This window comes from Aphelocoma coerulescens (assembly GCF_041296385.1).
Source record: "Aphelocoma coerulescens isolate FSJ_1873_10779 chromosome Z unlocalized genomic scaffold, UR_Acoe_1.0 ChrZ, whole genome shotgun sequence".
In the NCBI taxonomy this organism is placed as follows: Eukaryota; Metazoa; Chordata; class Aves; order Passeriformes; family Corvidae; genus Aphelocoma; species Aphelocoma coerulescens.
Window position 1 is genome coordinate 69844611 of NW_027184085.1, and position 21868 is coordinate 69866478.

General features: G+C 36.4%; 1 long non-coding RNA gene across 2 annotated transcripts in view; it reads right to left on the reverse strand.

Annotated features, from left to right (window-relative positions):
• Positions 1 to 890: 890 nt before the first annotated feature.
• Positions 891 to 21868, reverse strand: part of LOC138103798 (uncharacterized) — a 43609-nt gene continuing 22631 nt past the window's right edge. Inside the window, exons 2-3 of one of the 2 annotated variants that reach the window (XR_011147861.1) lie at positions 21188 to 21264; positions 891 to 1013 (exon numbers count right to left, since the gene is read on the reverse strand). This is a non-coding gene — a long non-coding RNA (uncharacterized lncRNA). Of the gene's footprint in view, positions 1014 to 16222; positions 16777 to 21187; positions 21265 to 21868 lie in introns of those variants that run through there. The other variant, XR_011147860.1, reaches the window with a different exon arrangement.

A 21868-nucleotide genomic window follows, 5' to 3' on the forward strand; every position in this document is an offset into this window, starting at 1 on the left:
TTTGCTGGATTTGTGCAGGAGACAGCTATCTGCAGTCGAGTGGGAGGATGACAGTGCTTGTTGCTGATCCAGACAGAAAAATCTTTGTCACCCCTGTGCCTGCAACACTTTTCTCCTCCACAGGCAGCTGAACCAGCTTGTGTGTATCAGCACAAAGGAACTCCCACACTGCCTGCTAGTAATGGACAAAATGCCTCTGGAGAGATAATGTGTGCATGTCCTCTCCCACCTCTCCTCCTTCCCTCAACCCTGGAAAGATCAAACCCTCACCTCTAATAAAAGTGTTTCTGCCATCTGTCATTTTTGGGTGACTGATTTCTGCCAAAATTTAAAAAAAAATAAAAAGTCCATAAAACTCGATAAAAAGTTACCAAAAAAAGGAGAGAGAAAAAAAAAAAGATAAATCAGATTAAGCTTGTTTCCTAATTCAGTATCTCTCAACAGGGACAGACTCCTGGACTTCTCGCTCTACCAGCAAGCAGGCTGGAGGGGCACAAGGAGCTGGGAAGGGACAGAGCCAGAACAGCTGACCCCAGCTGACCCCAGGGATACCCCAGACCACACAGTGCCATGCCCAGTGTGTAAAGCTGGGGGAAGGCTGGAAGGGAGGACACTGCTTGGGGCCTGCCTGGGAATCACCAGTTGGTGGTGAGCAGTGGCTTTCACTTGTATCAGTTGTTTTTCTTGAGTTTTATGTCTCTCACTTTTGTTATTCCTTTTCAGCATCAGCGTCACAGTCGTTGTTGTTGTTGTTGTTACCATTGTTGTTGTTTTCATTGCTTATTTTTAATTTTACTTGTTTTGTGGTTGCTTTGAGGTCGTGTTTTCCTTTTTTTTTAAATTTTGTAGCAAGGGTTACACTGCTCATACCTCAACCCATGAGGGGTTTTTTTAACTTTTACTCTTCCAGTTCTCTTCCTCTGATCCTGCTGGAGGGGGCAGAGTGAGCCAGAGGCTGTGTGGTGCTCAGTTACTCTCTGGTTAAACCATGACATATAGAGACCTGATGAAAACTGAGATCAAAAAGGGGAAAAAAATAGATCAATTTACTCATACTAGCACGAATAAATGCACATAGGTATTTACTTAATTGGGTGTTACCATTTCACACAGGGAATTTTGAAAACAGAAGACTCTTAAACCTTTCACAATAGGCTCTACCAGCCAAAGGTGGATGTCAAAAATAGAAGTACTTGGCAAAAGGGCCACAGAGAGAAGTGAAATGGTGCTGTCAGAAGTGCTTATTTTTACCAAAGCCCTAACAGCTCTAGGAGTGAACTCCAGAAGAGGTTTTACACAGAAAACCCTGCAAATGGCATTTATAAATAAAGCTGTGAAGAAGAGTATGTTTGGGTGGTTTTCTTATTATTTGTCTTGAATCTTACAATATAAACTTTAAGAGCTCTAGGAAGCCACTGTCTCATCTCAAAGCAATAAAAAAGCAGAGTGTTTCTATTATTGTGTTGTGTGCTGTACTATGTAATAAAGAGTCTTCTATGTTTTAAAGGCTGGCTTTTTTCTGGGTTTGGTTGTTTTGGTTGTTTTGATCTTTTTTTCTCCAAAAGATGGTAATTTTCCCTGGTTTACATTAACTTAATGACACAATCACACGATTGGAACTTCTGCTTAAAACCCTGCCTAAAAAGCTGTGTTCAGACACAAGAATAACAGGAAAGACAATAGAAACAATGCTTAAGAAAGCACTGTACCCCTAACATTTTTATTTAATTAACAATTTAAGTATATTCTTCCTGGCAGATTGAAAAGATACCACGGATACATCTTATTCTAAGGGCCAAAGTCTGAGGGGTTTGTACTTTATTTGGATGTTTAATTTTATTCCACATTTCTCTTAAAATTAAAATATATTCCCTGTCTTCTAAAACAATACTGTTACTTAACATGTTTTGAATGCTTGTATTAGTAAGAAACTACTTTCTCCCCCTAGGTTTGGGGATGAAAAGAGCAGGTAAAGCTGACAGGTGAATATATCAAAAAGTACCCAAACTTTACTGTGCTCAATCCAGCAATAGAAATAATAGAGACAGTTCAACAAATTGGGATTTTTAAAATGTTCTTTAAGGTTTGGTTTTTTCAAATTTGTTTTGGTTGTTGGGTTAGTTTTTTTGGTTTTTTTTTAAATGCTTCTATGTTGGACCAAGAATGCTGGAGTGGGCTCTGTAAATAAATCAGCTTGGGTGTCTGCTGATTTATGCACCTCCTTCACTGTAGCTCTTTCAGGTGGCAAAGTTGATTCCATGCAAATCTGCACTCCCCATCACCTCATTGATGAGGACCACAAGGGGATACAGGCTAAATTAAGAAAAATTTAGCGCCTTTATTAAATTAATAGTGAGGAGGGAAATTTCCTGGTAGAGATTTGAAGACATTCTGCATGCATCCTATCATATCCAAAATTCCAGTGCTGCAATATGAACATAATAGAAGTGTCAAAGGAGTTTCCTAATGTGATCAATTATAAATGGTTACACATCTGTTACCTTTTGTGTGTAAAAATTCGTGACTGCAGCCTGCTTCCATCTTCTTTTTTTGTTATATATATTTAAGAGATTTGTGAACAGGATATTCCTGTTAAAACAATGAGGGATGTTCCCTATACCATCTGAAAATTAATTTTATATATATATATGTATTGAAATTTATATTCTCTTTTCAGTATTGAGGGTGTCAGGATTATTATTTCAGTGGAGTGTAGAAAACCACAGTTATACTTAAAAATCTTTGTTGTCAGGATTGACATTTTTTGTCTTGGCAATTCTGAGAGGTCCCAGCTGACTGGAAGCTGGTGATACTATTTGGGAATGCTGCAGAAACTGGAGAACAGTTATCCAGAATAATTCCACAACAGTCAGTACCTAAGCTTTTAAATAATAGTAAGTAAATGACTGAATAAAAAATAAATAAACCAGCTTGGCCATTCATTATATTTTCTTGCTGAACTTCTGGTTGAAACGTAGTCTGCTCATGCTCAGTGTTAATCAAAATGAAACACCAAGGCACAAACAGTTGAGCCAAAGCAGAGTAACATTACTGAGCTGATGAAATGGCTTTTTTGCTTTAAAATGAAACATGGTAAGGACCGAGCTTCCTTCAGAGAACTCAGTTTAAAAAGCTTCATGGCTCCTGTTCTAAAATCCTCTGAATCGCCCCATATTAGCAGAAAAACATGTGAAGACTCACAGCATGTTTGAGAATCTGACATTTAGTGACACTTTTAGGATGAAAATTTACACTTTGAGTAAAAATTGCATAGGGTGGTTTTCAGTTTAACTGTCATTTTGACTTTTCACTTTAAAGCACAAATGCATTAACAATGTCTAGTCATTTTTATTGATGATTTTGAGAAAACTTTCTCTTACAGATGCACAAAATTAGTTATTTGGTTGGTTTGGGGCTTTTTTGTGTGTGTGTGTGTTTGTCAGATCAGTCAGGATGGTTTAACAACCCCAAGGGTAGATAGAGAATCAGTAAGAATTCTGTGTAAGGAAAGGGGGTTGCTAGGGCTAGGCAGCTCTCTCTGTGGTGATACAAGATTTTTGTTTGCATGGTTAAGAAAATCACACATAAAGGGAGATTTTTACTTCATTTTGTGATTTACACAATATTTCACTTGCCTAATTATCTCGGAACATGTGGTTGGGGCAGTTGGAAATAATCAGATGGTGGCTTGAAATAAAAAAAACCCAAAAATAAAATAGGTGTTTTGTTCAACCCTTCAACAAATGGTTCTGTCATTGGAGTTGTTTACAAAGCAGAGGCATCACTGTGTCGGTGAGATTGCCATAAATGCCCATCAGAGGATCTGAAATGTGAGTCTGGCTCACTGATTCGTTAATTTCTCCTGGTGTAATGAGTTCAGGTCTGGATCTGTGAGGCTTTGACAGCAACTAAAATGAGCTGAAATTTTTTCCCCCTATAACACAAGATGTCCAAGTGAAGGCATCCAACCCAGGCCAAGAACCTGGAGATTAAAGTCTCCCCCCAGTCTCCTCAAAATGAGGATGTCAAAGCCAAATATTTCAGGTGAAGAGTAATAAAACCAAAAAAAGACCAGAGCAGGTGTGATGGGCTGTGCTCTGAGGAGAGCCCTTAACAGGCCTCATGGGCTTCCAAAGGAGAGGTAAAGCATGGATGAGTTTCACAGGGGGAATTGCTTTGGGGTCTCCTCATGTCGTTTTTTCAATCATTCATTTTTAAGAACAATGCTTCCTCACGTAAAATCCCTCTTTCATCTTTGCCTCTAGAAAAGTAGCATAACTTGATTTAAGAAATTACAATAAGAATTGATGCTCTGGGTTTTTTCAAAAACCTCACGGCAGGTTTTTGTTGTTGCATTTTTTGAGTTCCTCTGCTACAATTGCATTGCTGAAAGGGTCTTTGTGGCTCTTTCATTTGGCAGCCTCCTGTGTATGTCATTATCATGTGCCATTTCCACCCAGATTTAGACTTAAAAATAAGCTGGGTTTTATTTTTTCACCATAACAATGTTCTTTTAGCACTACTGAATATACTTGAAATTGTGCTGTTGCTGAACTCTAATTGACACATCACTCCTGAAAGCATTTCTAGTAAACATAGGAGACAAAAAACACCTATAATACGAGTAAGAAATAAGGCTTTGCCCCCTCAGCTTGACTTATTCCAGGATTGCGTTTAAAAGAGGACATACTTATCTTTGTAAAAGAATGTATTCATGTAGATAGAAATGTCAAGCATTTCAAAATTCAATAAAATTGTTATATGTGGAGTACATAAGACTGAAAATATGAAGAAATCTACACCAACTGGTTTTGAGTTTTCAGATCTTTGAGGGCCTATCTTTCAGGTAAAACATAATTAATTAATTAATTTTAAGCAGTCTTTACCCCTATTGATGACAAACTAAAATATAGGCAATGGGAAAAAGCAAACCAAATTAAACAGTGTTTAATGTACTGTTATAGAATATATCTATAATTATAGATGAAGCAGAAAAAGAAAGTGAGTAAAGAACTCTCTGACTTCACATAAAGATCACATTTCCCTCTTTAAATAATAATAGGAGTATTAAATATTCACCTACTCCATTGCTAAGTAGAATCTTCTGAAAGAAAACCATCATGTGGATGAAATCTTTAAATCAGGTGGGGTTTGGGGATTCATTTTAAATTTAAAATTCCCAGGGCAACCTATGAGAATTAGTAGAGTGTGCAAATAATTGATTTTAAAAATTACTTTGTGTGACACAACAATTTAATAAACAGCACCTGGAATGTTGCCACGTGTTGCAAACCTCTGCACCAACAGCTCTGACCATTAATATAGGAAAAAATTGAGACTTCAGGTCAAAACTCACTGAAATTAGTAGAAGAACCCAAAATTCTCATGTGTGGTTTTTTTAGAGAGAAAAAAAAGAGATTCCTCTCAAATTTAGCTGCAGAAGATGATTTCTAACATGTTCCCATGGATGAGTTTTATGTGGATTGTCCCATCCTGCCAATTTGTCTTAGGTGCATGTATAATTTTTGCAAACAGCAGCTAATTGCTTGGCTAATTGCACTGTTCTGCACAAGGAACTCTTTAGTTTGAGCAGATGTCTGCCTGATAATGGAAGATCAGGGCAGGGATAGGAAACCCACAACAGGTTAACTTATATTCTTTACCAGCTCCTGAAGACTCTCAGTGGCTATTACATGGCATGAAATGGCAATTTAATTTCATATTTTCTTGTGGTGTTAAGCAATTAGTAGGGAAAAAAAACCCCAACCCCTAGTTTCATGAAAATATGACTGTTATTTTCTCTAATTATGCAAAACAAATACATTTTCTCCTTATTAAGGACGAGAAAATAGAATATGTATTTATACAAGAATACAACTGCCATTTAAAAGCAGCTAAGTAATTCCTTTACTGGTACCTGCAGTCACAGAACCAAGTTAAAATTGAACCTCCTAGCAGGAATGGCCAATAATTAAACTTTACAGAATTTTGATATCAATGTTGTTTTGAAACCAAGGGATGTGATGCAACCAAGGGGCATTATACTGGCAGATGAGGCACGTGGCAAACATAAATAAACTTTGTATCTCAAAACATCCCTTTTGCCATCCAATTTCAGCGTGCCAAGAGTTGTATTCAAGAGCAGAATGGCACGGTCTGACACCCACAGGGTATTTGTCATGTAGGGAATGGGGACAGTTGTTTTCCAGCACAACCTGTTCTAACAACTAATACCCATTCTCATGAGACAGTCAAAATACCTTTGGCCATGGATAATGCATGTTTTCCAGGTTCCCACCTGGGCTGGAAATGAGAAAAATTTTCATCAGCTTGCTTTGCCTAAAGGATTCTTGTATTTACATGCATGGGGTTGTTTTTTTTTTGGTTGGTTTAGTTTGGTTTTGTTTACATTTGTTTTGTTGGTTTTTTTTTTTGTTTTGTTTTGTTCCATTTTGTTGTTTTTTTTTTTTTTTGTTGTTGTTCTATATATGCAGTATTCTGAAATCCTGGCCTGTAATTTGCACACACCAAGTTTCTATCCACAGCCACAGTGGGAGAATGGATGCTAAGACAGCTCTTAATGACGTCGCCCTAAGATGTTTTCTCTCAGTTCAAATGTTTTTGATAAAAATGTCAAACTCTGTTGCCATCAGCTGAATTTCTCTATTTTCTAGGCAATATGAAGGGAATCAGGCACACACATATTGGCAACCACACATTCATGCTCTCAAAAAGCTAATGCATAGATGCCACTATAAATAATTATCAAGACTTCAAAAGACTCTAAATTAAGTCATATTAAGACTTTTATATTTAATTTCATTTCCTCAGCAAAAGTTGCAACATAGTGTAAATTGTGCCAGATTTCTTTTCTTTTGGGGTGAAAGCTGGGCAGTTTGCAATAGTTAGGGATTAGTGGTGATGCATATTAAAGATATTTCTGGTACAGAGATATAAACATGATAACACATAATTTGGCAAAAAGGCAAGGACTGAGGTCTGAAGATGTTGTATTTCCTACAGATACACCAGACCAACTGTTTTATCTTCCAGAATTAAAACTCGTGTCCCCTGACAGGCCTAAAAATCAAAGTCTATTTAAGGTAGTTCCAATGAACTCGAGAAAATTTTTTTTTTTTTCCTGCAGACTCGTGCAGTAGTCTTTTTAATTGAGTGCCCATTTCACAGCTGAGTTACAAACTCCTGAGCAGGTTACAGGGGAATACTGAGAGACTTTCATTTATACTGCCACCAGACATAACTTTAATGCTGTTCTTGCATTTAACATCTTTCACCAGTTTACTGGAGCATGAGCCCTGTAGTGCACATCATTGAACTCGCCAGAACCTAAGATGGAAACACATTTGCAGAACAGCTCCCAAGCGATTAAAATGGAAAATAAGTTCTTTTATTGCAGATGTACTAATTTATAGTGTACCATTAGTATCAGCTTTTCCATTAACTCACTGAACAGACTAATACCAGAAAGGATGTGAGCTGAGTTCCTTCTCCCCCTCCACAGCCTTCCCTGGATATCTATTTCTGTGGCATAATCAGCTTTCAAGGCAAATGTTTTGCAATAGCAGTAAATGACATAATTATTTCAGAAACCCATAATTGCAAGGTGTGTTCCAAAGTCCAAGGGATTATTTTCACTATGATACAGGGGGGAAAAAAAGATTAATTTGAAAGATTTCATGCATCTCTCCTTTCAGGACAGTGTTTGGTAAAATAAAATTTTAAAAAATTGCATATATTTAATCTTGTGTTGATCCATGTGATTTTTTTTTTTCTGGTCAAGCTGTCTTGAGATGAATTCTCCACAGAAAGTAATGGCAAGAATTTCCAGAGATAGGAACTTCCTTTTTTTTATTTTTTTTTTTTCTATTTCTTTATGAGAGGTTAGATGTCACACTAAATAAGGATGAATTTCTGGGGAGATAGTGCTGCAAGTCAATCCAAGGTGATAATGTAAACAATTTTAATTTGTAGTTAGAATATAATATTCATCTAGTGCAGTGGACAGCTTAGAGGAACACTTACAGACTTTTTTTTCTGGAAATATGATTTAACCACAATTAATAATAATAATTTAAAAAAAAAGAATGAAGCAATTCAGTTTTGTGTGAACTCTTTTACGGAAAATTAGACATCTATCAAATTTTTAATTTAGACTTCACTTTGTAAGTAAGGAATGGGGTTCATAAATATCACCCTCAATCCTTTTTTGTTTTGTCTTCACAGACTTGCTTTATTGTGCAGAAAAGTGGACAACTGAGTTGATCTGTGAAGTTTTTAATAAAATGCAACGTTTTCCTTCTTTGTTATTTAAAGAAAAATAATAGGACAACTAGGACAACTTTGATTTCTCTAAACTTCTCTGGTACAAATACAATGAAGGATTGCTCTAAATTACTCTTTAATTAGCTGAAAAGACAGGAATAGAATTACATAACAGAGGCAAAAATTTGATTTAGTAGGTTAAATATGCATTCATGGATTTTATCTCTATTTCCAAAATGGACTTCAAAGAGAGTTAATTTTGGTATGAAAAATAGGACTACAAGTTAAAAGGGATATTTAAATTTAGCAAAAAAGAATTTAAATAACTGTGTGTAGTAATGAAATATAATATCTTGTTGCCTTTTTGGGGGGGGGGGGGGTTTGTTTGTTTTTGTTTTGGTTTTTGTTGGTTTTTTTGGTTGTTGTTTTTGGGGTTTTTTGTTGTTGTTGTTTTTAAGTGTGACGTGGTAAATCACGCTTTTTTTCCCCAGCATTTTCATTTCCTCTGAATTTTTCTTTCTGTTTTTAAACTCATAATTTTAAGCCTGAAGGTCAAGCTAATAACCTTTGCTATTTGCACATTTTCCCATTCTGCTTGTGGAACATCACTGCTGTGTGCTCCACCATGACATTTAAGGGGAAAAAATGTTTAAACTTTATTATACCTTCCTCTCACACTGTTGGCCCACTGCAAATGTACTTCTTTTGCTCACCAGATGGGAACCCCTTTTATTTAAAAAAAAAAAAAAAAACAAACCTAAAAAACTAAACTAAAATCCCCCCAAACAGGATCTACAATTCACCAAATACTAAGAGTACCACTTAAGCAACATTTAAAGAGAGATTTTATTTTCTGTTCTGGCCTTTTATTTATGTGATGATTGTCACAGACTTCTGACTTTTGCATTTAAAATGTAAAACTGCCATCGTAGTCCTCTTTCATGGCAGAACTATCTTGTTCCACTCCAGTGAATACCAGAGAGTTAAGATGAAAAATCTACTAAATACCTCTCCACATCTTCCTTTGAAGCAAAGTAGAAAATATTTCGATACAATGTCAAGTAAGATTGTATGTTTGAAGAAAATCTAAGTATTTGTTGGCGGCTTTTTTTTCCTTTTTTATGTAACAATGACAACAAATTCAATTTAAAAAAAAAAAAAAGTATCTGTAAAAAATATTGGGAATACAGACCAGTTCCACATAGATTTGCACTAAATTGTCTATACAAAAGCCTCCAAGGCTTCTGCTTGGAAATATTATACCCTGAAATACCATATTCTACATGAAAGCAGTTGGGCTGAACTGAGGAGCCATGAGGATACAAACAAACTGCAATGAGCTGCAGCGATCCAGGACGTACATTCCCTTAATTCCATTTTGGGGGGGGAGTGGGAGGAAAAAAAGGGAAGTCAAAAAGTCAATGTCTTGTAACTGACTGGGACAGAAACTTCAGCAGATCAATAAAAATGCGTCAAGGTAATAACCACAGATCCTATGCGGAAGTAAATGGAAAGAAATAAGGCAGAGTAGCACAGATAAAGTTTTTTTTTGCGTTGGAACATTTACACAGACAGCCTTCCTTAGGTGGTTGTCACTCTGCCAACTGTGAGGTGATATGAGGGACTGCAATTTATTATTTTATTAGCTTTTAGAGTGCTAAATTGTTAAGAGTAATCCATAGCTTATGCAAGAGAAATTGCATTTTTTATGTACCTTGCTCAGCTTGGTGGCTGAGAATCAATTTCTCTGTGAAACAATAAATACTAGGACAAGATCCAAAATGCTTAAAAGGAATTTTAAAGAGGATAGAAAGGGAAACAGATGAAATTTGTCTTCAGTCGGAACTGATTTTTTTCTCCCCAATGGAAAAAATTAAATCTCACGGGAGGAAGATTTTTTCCTCCCTCATTTTGAGCAGTTTTCAGGTCCTTTACTTATTTGGAGATCTCACTAAATGGTTAGTTATGTGGAATATAATCACAATTCAGATAAATGTCATAGAATCATAGCATAGTTTAAAGGTCATCTAGTCCAAACTTCCTGAGACCTTCCACTATCCCAGGTTGCTCCAAGCCCCATCCAACCTGGCCTTGGGCACTTCCAGGGATGAGGCAACCACAACTTCTTCTGGCAACCCGTGCCACCCTCCCTGTAAGAAAACTTATTTCTGATATCTATTGCCAATACCAATCACCTGTTTTGCTTACACTTTTATACCTGAGTGCAGAATTGCTGTCATTAATAATAATCCACACGATGTTTCAGATACTGTCCTTCAACACAGCTTGACAAATCTACTTTTTGTGTATAATAGTCTGTGTGTGCCAATAGCTTCTAATTCCATGAGTAAAGGAAATTCACAAGGTTTAGTAAAACAGCTGCTTAAATTGAACTGGAGAAGCAACGTGGACACGGATTCCTTACGTGTGGATTTTTAAATTTATATGCTTAAGCAAAAGGCTGTGTTTTCTTCTGGTTTGTCCTTGTGAGGGCAGGAAGGGAGTTGTGAAAAGTTCTACAGCGTTATCAAGAATAGAACAGGAATACCCTGTCCTTGGAGAAAACCCCCATATTCTATCATCATACTTTTCCAGATATTGTTTTTCCCTTATTTTTCTGCTGTCTCAAGGAAAAGTCTGCTCAGCTCTCACTGAGCTTATGCATGTGTAGCACAAAATGCTTCTAAACCAAACCATGAACTCAGACTGAGTCCATCTCTTTCAATGATTTTCCTGGCAATATTTTTCAGCATACATTTCTTTCTCCGCTTCATTGCATATTTGGGTAGAATAATACCATGCTTATTATTTAAATCTGAATAAAGCATTAACATTTATGCATGGAATTCTGCGTGAAGCAACCTTCAATGCCTTCCTTGTAGACATAATGTAAACCAAGCTCCTTTTCTTTTACAGCTGGTCACCCTGTCAGTATTTTCCCAGGTGTTTGGTATCACATAGAAAGATATGCAAAATGTATATTCCTGGTGCAGATAGCACTGGGCAGGAAAACACAAAATGGTGAAAAAAAACCCCAAACTGGTGAAAAAAGATGATGGAGGTGAATTCATATTGAATGTAGCTGCCTCGGTGTATCAAAAAAATGTGGATTTTTTTTTTCTCAGAGTGGTATTATCCTGTGTTCAGGCCAGTTATGTACCTGCAAATCAGAAACATGGCTGGGCAATGAATTGAGCCTCGGGCTATCTGCAGTGCAGCTGCTACAGATTAGATAGAGCCAAATGATGCCCAGAAGTATAATAAGACATTAACTGAATCCTTAGAGGGAAAAAAAAAAAAAAAAAATATAAGAGGAATGTACTGTGTTGGAGGTTCTGAGCCCACAGAAAGAAGGGAAAAATCTGATAAGAGACTCATTAAAAGAATTTTGACCCATTACATTGAATAGATTTGTGTAGGAGGAAAGGGCTGGTGACAGAATTTAGGAGGGGGATGTTGGCTGCTGCATGGGAGGGAAAGATCAGGAGGTCAAGAATGAGAAGTTCTGAGTAATCCAGAGGAGCACAGAAAATCTCCAGTATTTAACCAAATCAGACATAGGTTTTTACTTAAGATACCAGTACTCTTGAAATTCCCAGCCTTTTTTTTTTTTTTTTCCAAAATCTAAATTGTTTATTCAGTTTAAATATGTCTCAAGAAACATGGAGATCTTACTGTCCATAGACTGACATCAGAAATCCCTCAGCAGGTAGCAACATAATGAAATCCCTCTGCTGTTGTGTGGAGGGGGAAGATTGTTGGTCTTCTGGTGTTAAATAATGGATTCTTATTTTATCTTTCTCTTTTATTAAAAAAAAAAAAAAATGTAAAAAGCTTTATTCAAGCAGGAATTTTTAGGATAGAGTTTGCAGTCATTAATACAGCTAGGTTGTGCTCCACTGGATTCCAGTGTCATTTTGTCTGTGCTTGGGTAAAACACCTGAAAAGATGGAAAAAAAAAAATTTCTGCAGTTCTCTAACACTCAAAATCCATTTGCTGTTCTGTTCCTATTCATGCTTTGACAGAAACCCATAGCCAAAATTGACAGATTTCCTTTGAAACTAAAACAGGGTTATGAAACTGCAGAGAATCCACCTAGAGATGACTCAGGAGATGGAGGCAGTGCTATTTAAAGGGAAACAACCAGGGCAGTTTGATGGAAACCTGTCAAGCTCTTTTATTTAGAGTGAAGAAATCTAAAAGAGTTGTTACTGCTTTATTTTAGAAAGAGGGTAAATTGTCAATTAATAGCTGAAATTACTATAATAATTCAATAGTTTCCGACTTTCATGCTCAAGGGAAATTCTTTGAAATCCCAGGTGGTTTACTGTTCTTACAGAATTTCTTAGAAGCAGGTGAGTGATTTCTAGATCAAAGGCATGGCGAAGGTAGGGATTAATTCCACTCAGCTTTAGCTATCTACAAGTAAGATGCCTTTTGTAAACAAGTTAATTATTCTACAACGAGCTTCGGATGCCTGTGAATTCCATTGCCCCCAGCAATGCCCTTTTTGCTCTTTAGTGGCACAGAAAGATCTGGACCAGGTAAGATTAAATGACTTAATTTAAATGGTTAAAAGAAAGTTTGTTCCCATTCTGAGTTGTTGCATTGCAACTGCTAGGAATTAATAAAAGAAATGGATAAATGGGTCTAACATTAAAGGCTGATTTTTTGAAGAGGTTACACTATCACCAGTCATAAATCACTCGTATAATCCACGACAGTTCTACCAAAATCAACAGATTTTAAGTTTACAGCCAGCAGTGATACCGGTGTGAGAACAGTTAAACATAAATGTCGTATCTAATTTAAATTACAAACGAGGACCAAGTAATGTCAGGCTAATGGCATAAGGCAGTTTGAATGTTAATCGATTAGTGGATTGTATTGGACAAAAGTTTTTAGTGATTTATTGCAGTGTTCTTTGATTAGATTTGTTGTATTACCAAGTTTTTTGGTTTTTTTAAAGTAGATCAGGTTTTGGGTTTTTTTTTTTTTAAATATAGAAAAGAAATTATAGCAACTTTTAAATCTCTACAAGGCAGAACAAACCTTAATCACCGTAATAAAATGATTAAAACTTTATATAAAAGCACAGATTTTAAATACTTGTGTTTATTGGTGTTATTGCACTCACCTCTAAAAAACACAGAAAGATATTACATTCAATTTCTATTTCCATTAGACATTCCTGTTTCTATACAGCTTGCATGATCATTTAAGAAAACAATGGTATAATTTCTGCATTTAAAGACCCCTCATGAAAGGTACACGTGTAAAAGACTTAATTTGCCATTTCATTGCATTTCAGATTCAGAGGTTTGGGATTACTACTAAGATTCCTTAAGTTTTGTTTTGTTTTTCCTTGAGATTTGAACACCTGAAATTGTTACTGAAGTGCCAACACTTGTCCAACTTTGATGATAAATTCTACTGAAAACATGCTACAGTAAACCAAAGGGGTTTTGGGGACAAAATGCCCTTGAGTCTTTAAGGCACCAAGCTTTAATGATATGTAAATATTCACATTGCCATGTCTACATTAATCTGTGCTAAATTAATTCAATATCAGTGCTCCCACAGCTGTACATACCAATTAATGTGATTATTAATTCAGTAATGTCATATTCCTTTGTTATGTCAAAGGCTGGTGTATTATGTGGGTAGGATTATTTGAGTTTAACATTAAAGGCATGAAATGTAATCACCCACAACTTTGCTGAGATTATTACTGCATCTTAACTTTTATTGTTACTATTACACAATGCAGAATTTTGGGTTTAACTTTGTTAGCTTTATATAAAAAGTCTTTGCAGAGGAAATTTAATGTTATCTTGGATTATTAATAATGTACTGAGAAACAAGGCAGATTAAAATTTGCAATATCAGGAGTTCAATTTTCAATTAGTACACTACATTAATTAGATATGTTGGTTAATTTATTTCTGTGTGTAGTGTGCTTTCACCTGTGCTGCTCTTTCTTCATTTTTTCAGCCTTATCTGCAGTTCAGCAGAGAAATTACCCCATTTTAAGGCTTATACTTAACTTTTCTTTGTTAGAAGATAGAATGCAAATTACCCAAGACTACTGTGTCTATATTTCTATTATGTCAAATTGAAATTAGTCTTAAAAGATGTGAACAAATTCCCTATCCAGAGAAACTTATCAACTCTTAACTGTTTGGGTTTTTCATATATATATATAATTAACCAGATTTTATCTGTTTTTTTGAATTTTACAACACAGGCATTTTGGTACATAACATGTAAAAGTGACTTCTTTGAGAATTAGCTCTTGAATCTTGTAGAGAGAAGAAATTCATGAATTGCCTAAGTAATTCCACTGCCTGGGAAACCTTTTAATTAAAAATTATTTTAAATGTTTATAAAACTGGGGTGTATTATTTTTCCTACAGGATATCTTATCAGAAATGTACTATTTCCCACCCTTTTTTTAAATTTCCCGTGTTTAGTGATACTGGTGAGTTACTGTCCAGCCCTTTCTGGGTCCTGAAGCTGTACCACAGGTCCTAGCAGCCATGAAAAGGCCAAGTTAAGTGCTAGACTTAACAAATATTAAAAAGTTTTTGAAACAGACTTTTTTTTTTTTTTTTTTGATCAATGTTTGTTTCTTGTCTACGTCAGTTCTGGGTTTTTATGACATCCACTGCTGCTGCTGTCTGACATCCAGATGGGGATTCCTGGGACATCCCAACCATCCCCACGGACTTTGCTGCTGGCCCAACTCCTTGGCCCGGTCCTGACCTGTGGCCTCAGTGTCAACCAGCTTTACCAACACTGTTCCTTCCTCTTACTCACAAAAATAGGACAGGCAGGTGTGACCCACCTGAGGGGCTCCTCACCTGTACAAACTCTCAAAACCGTGTCCAATATTGTTCTCATTTCACCGAAAAGAGCCTTAGAGCGCTTGGGTGGCTAAAATCACTGTATGGGGGCTGGTGTGGTGGTAGCCTCCGGTCTGTAACCTCATCTTGTCTCTGGTTTTGTATCTGGTATCAGGTTTTCACTCTGCTCTCCATCGCCTGAGTGCCCCTGGTGCTCCCCTGACAGTCACAGTTCCATGCCTGCCTCGAGACCCGAGCGTGGCAGGGAGGTATTTGGATTTTTGTTCATTTGGACTTATGGGAGCTGTTCCAGTCACTCTTTCCAGACACCATTAAGGCAGCTGTGGAATGTGGAGCACTGTGGTGAACCCTCATTTTCTTAATAGAAATTTTAGTCAATCAATCACTTCAGCTCTGACAGCACATAATTTTTATACGCTCAAAACCACTGCTAATTTATAAGCCAGTAAAAAAACCCCAAAACCTTAAAGACTGTTTCCACAAGCTCATATTTTAATTCTATATATGCATTTTAAAAGTAAAAGAAGTTATAAGATTTCTTTTGTGTATGTTCAGACTTATGTTCTCTATTCTTAATATACTGAGGCACTGCATATCATAGTAGTGGTTACAAGTATTATGCATATACTTACTAGAGACACATATTAGTTTTTAAATGCATAACACTTTTAAAGTATGTAAACTAAAAGATGTATCTATTAGGAATAGCAAAAGAATTGGTGAATTATCTGTGGAAAAGAATGGAAAATAAAAGAACAAAAAAACAAAAAAAAAATCAGATAGTTATGTTGTGAAAACTAAATTTTGACAACCATCCCCCCCCAAAAAAAAGAAAGAAAATCTATCATATTTCCAGTGAAACTTCCAGTGAAACTTCTATATAAACAACCAAGAAGCTGGAAGACCAGCATGGTCACCTAACTAAAACCAGGCAAAAGAAAAATAATTCAGAAATCATAAAAATTTTAATGCTTTTGCTCATCTTTCAAAATTATTTTCCAAATATATACTCCATTTTTTATTTTTTATTTTATCCATGTGAAAAACCAAATTCTTCCTTCTATTCCCGCCCCCCCCCCGGAATTCAAAGCTTACTGGTGTGTACTTCAAAATATTGTTTTTTAGGGTTGCTTTGCTGCTAGCCCACGTGAAGGCAGAGCACAGACAGGCAGTGCTCCGAAGCAGGTGGAGTACACAAAATGCTGTAAGACTAAATGGGCAGGCACTGGCAGCTCTTGCAACTCACTGAGCCATTTAGGATGAGCAATGAGTCAGAGCTGGAGTCCTGCTGAGAAGGATCAATAGTGAATGCATTATCATAGTTATTTCCAATGACAGGAATAATAATGCAGTATTTATTTCTGGTACAAGGTTGTTTCAAGCATCATTTTCCCCCCCCTCTCATTATTTGGGATGTAGTTCATTCTAGGGCAATATGGAGATATCTCACTGTGCTTAATACTATGATTCCACTCAATCTAGCTGTTAAATACATTTTTTTTTTTCCTCATTATGTTGGTTAATTAAACTTTCTGTGGAGGTGGTGGTAATTGAGTGTAAGGCTCCCGTTAATGGCAGTAGGACTGCAAGGCAGCAATGGAGCTTTCTATGGTTTTATCATTTCTCCTGTGGAAAAAAAAAAAAAAAAAGAGAGGGGATTAAACAAACAACTAGCCTGCAGCTTTATGTCAGCTGAAACACAGGAAAAAAAACAAACCAAGCCAAAAAACAGAACAGGTAAAAGGAAAGAAAACAGAAGCATTTCTCCAAACTTAGGAAAGAAACTAGATGGAGAGTAAGCCTAGGAGTAATTCCAGTGTTCCTGAAGGGACAATTTCTTTTTCACTTTATCCTCTAAGGGCTTTAATCTGTTGACTTTCAGTGAGCTCATTAGAACCTAAACCTCTTTGACACCCCTTTTTTTTTTTTTGAAAAAGGTAATTTGGCAGCTGTTTCCTTCTTTACTGAGTGGTAAAACTGCTTTGAGGAAATAGTGATAAAACCTGTAAGGGATGAAGTTAAAGTCATAACTAGAAGTAAAACTGAGGGCTTTCTGTTTTCCAGTTCTGTGATTCTGTATGTATTTACGTTCACCTGAAGTAAAGCACCCCTCATATAAACACCTGGAAGTGCATTTTGACATTTAAAGGTAACACTTCAGCTTTGGAAAGCTACTCTACACCTCCCTAATTTTTAAAACCATAATGGCTTCTTTATGTATATTTTTTTTTTCAGTGAATTTCAAAACACAAGTTTGTTTTGACATGTTTATTGTCAATTGTCTTGATGTGTTTATCACTATGTGTCAACCCCCTGTCACGGGGATGCAATTTCTTTTACAACTTCTCCGTGATTCCTTAGGAAGTGTTTTGATTTCCCATAAATTGGGAGTTACTTTCAAGGATGGAGATATATATAGTGAATAACATTTCAAATATTACTGCAGAAGGAGCTCTGTTTATACCACTGCTTCTTCATCCATCTGGTTTAATGTTGTGATCAGAGAGGAATTTCAAAGTCTATGAGCTAAAGTAGGATAAAGAACATTTTCTAAATGCCTCTCTGCTTACTCAAGCCACTTGTCTCCAACCTTTTCTGCTTCTCTCCTGATTCTTCTAGGTTGAGGCTTCTTGTCTTAACAGGCAAGAAAAAATCCTGGTCTTCCTTACATTTAGATTCACGTGTTCTTAAAGTTGCTTTTGTAAAAAACATCAGAACATGTTGACCAGCGTAAATTTTTAAGCTTTGGTCAGATTACAAACTCTCCCTCTGGAACTGTCACTTACAAACTGGTTGGATGAGGGAAAGGGCTGGAAAGAGAATTGCTCACTCCCAATTTATTTTTATTAATTCTGTGTTATGTTTGGCCAGATGGACAGAGAACCACATCCAGGGTACTGCAGAAGAGCAGTTCATTAATTAACAGAGCATTTTGGAAACCACAAGGACTTAGATCTTAGAACCAACAGGTATTTGGGGAAAATAAATTATGAGCACATGCTTCCATAGAGAATACAAAATTCCAGTAAGAAAATTCTCTTCTCCAGTCATCCAGCGTCAAGTAGAAAACTTGTTCCTGAGTTTTTCTTGAAAAGGTACCAAATGCTTTACAAACATGCTGAAAAACGGAGTCTAAATTTATTAGTTTATTATTTTCTAAAGGATTCACTTGTTTTATTTTATAATTTTTTGTGGAAAATACTTCCATTCTACTTATGACTGGAAAGTCCTTCATTTTAGTGAGCTGAAATGGTGGTATCACCAAAAAAATCTCATCTCTTTGAACAAGTCACATTCCAAACCTGGATATTGCAGGCATGGCCTACATCTACTGAAGCACAGACAGCTGGTAGAATTTCCATGCACCTGAACAACTTTCATAAAGATCTATATTTTAGTCATATTTATAATCTTTTAATTAATGTATTTATAAATCTATAAATTCTCTGAGAAACATTGTGAATAGTCCCTAGAGGCAGAAAATGAGGTGGCATATGGCTAGCACTCAGATAAGGGGAGTAGCCCCTACTCTACCCTGAAGGCCAGGAACTTCTGTCCTGTTAATAATAAGTGCTGAAAAGGCTCGTGACTGTCAAAAAAAGCTGCTTTGCCCCAGATCTCATCTCACACTGTGGCCTCAGTAACCTCCCTCTGTGTTTCTACCTCAATTTCCCTGGCCAGAAACTTCAGGTATTTACCTGACCTCACATATCCCAGAAAGTTGCTGAACACTTTTGGAAAGAAATGCCATTCCGAAAATTTTATTATCAGCTTTCTTAACTTGCACCTTATAAACACAAAAATATTAACATTTATAGGAACACGCAGAAGGTCACTTAAAATTTCAGAGGTTACATTCCTAAGAATAGGGAATACCTTGATGTTTGTCTATTATTTGCCAAATACTCTGTGTTACTCCAGAGGGAGGTGTTCTTTTTTTCTGGAGGAAAATCCAGCTGCCTGTTCTGCACGGGATGAAGCCATGAAGTTTGAAGCAAAGTAATAAACTTGTCAATATGTTAAATAAAGCTCAGCATCTGCTCAGGAGTCCTATTTGATTACTGCACTCTGTCAGGCAGCAAGGTTTTGTAGGTTCAGATGCATCTAGTAATGGGCACACTGACAGGAAAGAACCTACCACTATCACCAGTCTGAGAAGCACACAGATTATCTAAGAATGTTCACCAAAGGTAAAGTTTTTGTCTCAACTCTAGAGGCAAACAAGCTTCTGGGGGATCCATGGGCATTTTTAATATCTGAGGGTTGAAAAAACCTTGATTTTTCAATCTTTTTCTTGTATAATCTTCAACAGTTCGTTTCCAGTAGTTCCAAGGTATTGTAGGTTAATTTGTTGACTTCTGGATATTCCCACTGGATGAATGTCAGCTTCAGAAAAATAAAGCTTGAAGCCCAGCTGTGGCAAGAAATTAAGAAGGTGGATGAAGACTGCAGTCCTGATGTGCTGGTTGTGCTGAAAAACACAGGATTTTCTCATCTGCTGCCATTGTTCTGGCACTTTGCAATTATTTACCTTCATATCTGAGATAAATATGTGTATGTGTGTATATATATATATATATATATTATACATGTTTAAATAAGTAACTGCAGGAAAAAAAACACAAGTACAAAAATGTTTTGATGTGCTGAGTGGTATTCGTTATGAGCCATGCATTACACATATATATCATGTGCCTTTTATTGCTTTTTAATCTTAGGCTTTGTTTTGGATTATGCCATTATTTTTAGGTTCCCTCATGGTTTTAGTCTGTTTCACAGTTTTGTCCAACAGCCCAGTAATTTCTACCATATTAGGACAAATAGGTATACTTCAGAATTTCCTCAATGAAGAAAAAGAAAATCACAGTAAATCCCTACATAAACAATTTACAGGAGAACTTGATTAATCACATATTTTTTATTAGAGATTTTTTGGCATACTGAAGGCCAGGTCACCATCTTCTTCAAAGCAACAAAGCTGGCTATGGGCCATAGGGAGACAATGTGAATAATTTCAATTGCTTTTCTTGAAATTATGTAAAGTAAGTGCATGAAACTAAAATAAGACCTGGAATTCTAATATAAGAGAATAAGGATATCTTTTTTCATTATTTCTTTTTGCTCCTATTGAAAGAGCTAGAGCCTTTGAAATAAATCAGCATCTCTGGCAGGTCGTACCACTGCAGCTTTTTCTGTTAATAAAAAGCAAAGATTCACAAGCACAGAATCACAAAGAAAAGGGAAGATAACCTCTTTTATGTGGAGAACACATTTCAAGCACAATAAACATTGAACTCATCACCCGAAACTTTAAGAAGTATAATAATGTTCCTGGCATCTTTCAGGTGAAAATAAAAACAAATGAAAAGATATCATTCCCTGCCCCTCACACACACACACACACTCTGTACCTAAGAGCATTTAAAGATCTACACTTTGAATTTAATTCCTCAGAGAGGCTTCTCAAAAGTTACAGCTTATTTCTGAAGTAATTCTACAAAGTGACCAAGTGCCCCCAATTTTAATGGGCTGTATCAGCCTCGCAGGGATGGTTGCTGGAACATTAACTTGTGCCTTTTAAAGCCACGAGCTGGAAAGGCAAGAGTATTTGCTGACTTTCTGAAAGAGGACAATCTAAAGAATCTTTTCCCATAACCCAAACCCCAGCATTCAATTCACACACGGAAATTTTAGACAACAGCTTCACCCTTTTCTGGACGGTAAAACTGAAGCTGAAGAGCATTTCCTTCACAGTCTGTGTTTGCTGAAGATGCTGAATGTATATTTATAGCCTGTAATGGTCCCTCACCAGCAGCTCAGAGCAGGGCAACTTGATGGCTTGGAGTTGCTCAATGTTTATTTCCAGCTCATTTCCAGCTACAATGAAATACCAGGATCTCATTCACTTTAACTTGGGAAATACCAAGTGCTTTCTGCCAGATATCAACTACTCCCAAACTACATACAGCAAATGGAAATGTCTTCATAAAGATTCATACAGCACATCTAGAAAGACCATTTAAAGTGTAAGAGGTACCTTAATAGCCACAAAGTCTTTTGAGTTTTGCCCAGAATCCTTTGACTGAAATAGCGTGAGATCCTCAAAAGGTTATTCTGAAAATTGAACAGATAAAAAATGTAAATCAACCTTTTCATAACCTTTCACTCTTTTTTTTTTTTTTAAGGCTTACTAATTATTTAATTGGTGACACTGATCGTGCCATAATTAAGCCTCTCCTGGTTGGGAGAGAGTTTTTAAAGTCCTTGCCAGGAGTTCAAGAGACAAACGAGACTCTCAGTCTTTGGTGCTTCCAGATAGTTGTTTATTTAGTCTTATCAGAGAAATAGAGCTACCAGCGTGACCCAGACATAGCACAAAGCAGGGAATGCAGGAGAAAGCTGAATTATCAAGATTACACGGCCTTTTTAAAGGTAAATTAACCAATGGTCACTGAAAATGTAGATTATTTTTACTTTTCTACCAAGTATCTGGTAACACAACCAGGAACTGCAGAATTCTTTGTCCAATCATCCCAAACTACTTTTACTGCAGAATATGGAGCAGGAGAAGAAGAAGGTTTGGAGAACAACAATCTTTCATTTTGATGTTTTTTTGCCCAAAACCTCTAAATTTTTCACCCTGTGACAATCTTACACAGTATTCTATCACCTAGTTCACACCAGTGTGGTTTCTAATTCTTCTCTAAGAGTAGGCAGT